Genomic DNA, 3,600 nt, shown 5'->3' on the forward strand with positions numbered 1-3,600 from the left:
TTATAGCATCACGATGGTCGCATCCGTGTTTGGCGACATCGCTGTGAACACACATTGGAAGCGTGTACTGGTCATCGCCGTACTGGCGTATCCCCCGGCGTGATGGAATGGGGTGCTATCGGTTACACGCCTCGGTCACCTCTTGTTCGTATTGACGGCATTTTGAACAGTGGACGTTACATTTCAGATCTGTTACGATCCGTGGCTCTACCCTTCATTCAATCTCTCCGAAACCCGACATTTCAGCAGGATAATGCACGACCGCGTGTCTGAGGTTCTGTACGGGCCTTTCTGGATACAGAAAATGTTCGACTGCTGCCCTGACCAGCACTTTCTCCAGATCTATCACCAATTCAAAATGTCTGGTCAATGGTGGTCGAGCAACTGGCTTGTCACAATACGCCAGTCACTAATCTTGATGAACTGTGGTATGGTGTTGAAGCTGAATGGGCAGCTGTACCTGTACGCACCATCCATGCCCTGTTTGACTCAATACCCACGCGTAACAAGGCCGTTATTACGGCCAGAGGTGGTTATTCTGGGTACTGATTTCTCAGGATCTATGCACCCAAATTGCGTGAAAATGTAATCGCGTGTCAGTTCTAGTATAATATATTTGTTCAATGATTACCCGTTTATCATCTGCATTTCTTCTTGATGTAGCAGTTTTAATGGCCAGTAGTGTACGTAGGTGATGGAAACGTCTTACACCATCAGAACTTGAAAAGACTACCTTTGAATAGTATGCTACTGCACTAACGTGCGGTAACGACCTTGGCTACGTGAGGTTGCGTAGAGATCAGGAGCCGCGGCGTCTAGTAGGGAGACTACAACAGAGGACATGAGGCAGAACGTGTTCTTATACAGCTGCCTAGCCCCGCGGCGCACGGCACTTCATAATAAAGCAATTACAATGCGCCGTGTTTACCGTTTCTTGCCGGCACGGCCGTGCATCACCGAAATGGGTCTAATTCGTGAGCGTCGCCTCACGGAGTAGTCCGACGTGTGAGAGACAGGTGCGCCCTGAACCGCTGGCCGGCTCGCCTGGAGATTAATACAGAACCAGAGAAGGAGCGCCTCGCCGCGACGACTCGGCGCATAAATTTCGTCTCCCCGTATAGCCCCTCCGCCGGCACGACTATTTGGACTGCGGTTGAGCCTCACAGGCCTTTGTGGGCGCACCTACTGGATTCCTCGTCTTATGGGACTGCTCCTGCTGGACTAGCGTCAATTTATAAGGACTGGTCTCGGCGACTGCTCAGTAAGACCTTCAAGTTAATTCCGCTTTTATCTGTACACCTTAAGCACGAAATTCCAAAACCTGCAGAGGTGGCGCGATGGGTCGTGACCGCTCTCCCCTTCCCAAAACACACATCAGTGGAAGTTTTATACTTGTACTATGCCATTTCCATTGAATTTTCTCATGTTGGCAAATGAGAAGAGGCGCTCCCTTTTTCTCTTGGCAAAAACTTTCTAAAGTCAAGATCGCATGAGTATTTCTTTATTTTCAACAACAGTTTTCGACAGACTTGTCATCTTCAGGTCTTCAGAATTGTTTTTTACAAAACGTTTTCATTGTCAGTTGGAACCACGTACCAAGTTGTCGTGTTGGTGGATAAACTGCCTCAGCTTATACAAAGGTTCCTCAGAAATATAACATTTACAGTCAAAAAGCACCTTGTGCACATGGCAATGTCCGTATATGCAGCGCGCACAGATGATTGTTGCGTCATAAAAATCACTGTATACAATAGACTCCACAGTAGCACATCGGTTTAAGTCAGCATGACATATTCTATTCCTTCATTATCCACCTTAAACGGCGTACATGGTACAACTCATATCCACTAACATGACAACTTGGCATGTTGTTCCAACTCACAATGGACACGTTTTATAGCAAAAAGTTTGAAGACCTGAAGATGACAGCAAAGTTTGCCGAGGCCGAGCCGGCCGAAGTGGCCGTGCGGTTAAAGGCGCTGCATTCTGCTTCCGCAAGACCGCTACGGTCGCAGGTTCGAATCCTGCTCGGGCATGGATGTTTGTGATGTCCTTAGGTTAGTTAGGTTTAACTAGTTCTAAGTTCTAGGGGACTAATGACCTCAGCAGTTGAGTCCCATAGTGCTCAGAGCCATTTGAACCATCTGCCGAGGCCGAATGCTTAAAATGAAGAAATACTTCTGCAACATTGGCTTTAGAAAGTTTTTACCAAATATGTCAGTCCCCAGAATTGAGAGATAACTTCCGGAGAATGTTTTGTGCTCACGTATTATGACGATTTGGAAAACGTAAATCTCCTTTATAAAAATCAACATGGATACCGCAAAATTCCGCACCATAGCGCTCTAGACAACGTTGATGTCGTGTTCCTCGACTTCAGGAATTCATTTGACACCGTCCCGCACTGCTGTTTAGTGAAAAAAGAGTACGAATTTACCCAGTATCGGACCACATTTGCGACTCGAAGAAAGACTTCCTTACAGATAGAACCCAACGCGTCGCTCTTAATGGAACAAAATCGGCAGATGTGAAGGTAATTTCCGGAGTACCTAAGGAAGTGTGACAGGACCGATACATCTACATCTACATCATACTTCGCAAGCCACCTAATGGTGTGTGGCGGAGGGTCTGATCCCTCCAACCCTGTTCCACTCGCGAATAGTGTGTATTGGCTCTAATTTCTCGAATTTTCTTCTAGTAGTCAAGACGCGTGATGTATGTGGGGAGGGAGGGGGGGGGGGAAGGGAAAGGGGGGGGGGGGGGAAGAAATGTGTTGTACGACTCCTCCTGAAAAGTGCTGTCCCGAAATTTCAATAGTAAATCTCTCCGTGATGCACAACGCCTATCTTGTATCCGTAAGCATTTTGCACGCAAAAATGAGAACATTACAGCGCCAACTACCAAGAATCAAAACAAATGTTTAAGACAAAATGTACGTAGTTTTTTATGTAGAATCTGATTCTGCAATAAAAATGGGGGTTCCCATTAGAAATTTTTGCCTCCCGCCCCATACCCAGGAGGTGGTGGTGGTGGTTAGTGTTTAACGTCCCGTCGACAACGAGGTCATTAGAGACGGAGCGCAAGCTCGGGTTAGGGAAGGATTGGGAAGGAAATCGGCCGTGCCCTTTCAAAGGAACCATCCCGGCATTTGCCTGAAACGATTTAGGGAAATCACGGAAAACCTAAATCAGGATGGCCGGAGACGGGATTGAACCGTCGTCCTCCCGAATGCGAGTCCAGTGTGCTAACCACTGCGCCACCCGCGCCTGCGAATGCTAATTTTAGCACCAGCAGCCAATCTTTATTCTTCGAAAATAATTAACTTTGGATTCTACACATTTTTTTCGTGTGAAGCTTATTTTTCGAGTTATTCTTGTTTGTCAGCTTAAAATTTACACCCTGTATAAGGCAAGCTAGATGGATTTCTTCAAAAAACATCCAAAACGAACATGGATTCGTACAGGAAATTTTTTTCTTTTATTAATAAGGAATTCTAGTTATTACAAGGTTGTGTGAACACCTGCCCACGCGGATGAACTAGTGAGATCAGCGGTAACATTAAGGCACACATTCCCACCATTTCCACATCGACCGACAACA

General features: G+C 46.4%; 1 non-coding gene across 1 annotated transcript; it reads right to left on the reverse strand.

Annotated features, from left to right (window-relative positions):
• Nucleotides 1–3,193: 3,193 nt before the first annotated feature.
• Trnaa-cgc lies at nt 3,194–3,267 on the reverse strand. Its single transcript has one exon. It is a non-coding gene; the product is annotated as a tRNA-Ala (tRNA).
• Between the last annotated feature and the right edge of the window lie 333 nt (nt 3,268–3,600).

This window comes from Schistocerca piceifrons, chromosome 4 (assembly GCF_021461385.2).
Source record: "Schistocerca piceifrons isolate TAMUIC-IGC-003096 chromosome 4, iqSchPice1.1, whole genome shotgun sequence".
Classification (NCBI taxonomy): Eukaryota; Metazoa; Arthropoda; class Insecta; order Orthoptera; family Acrididae; genus Schistocerca; species Schistocerca piceifrons.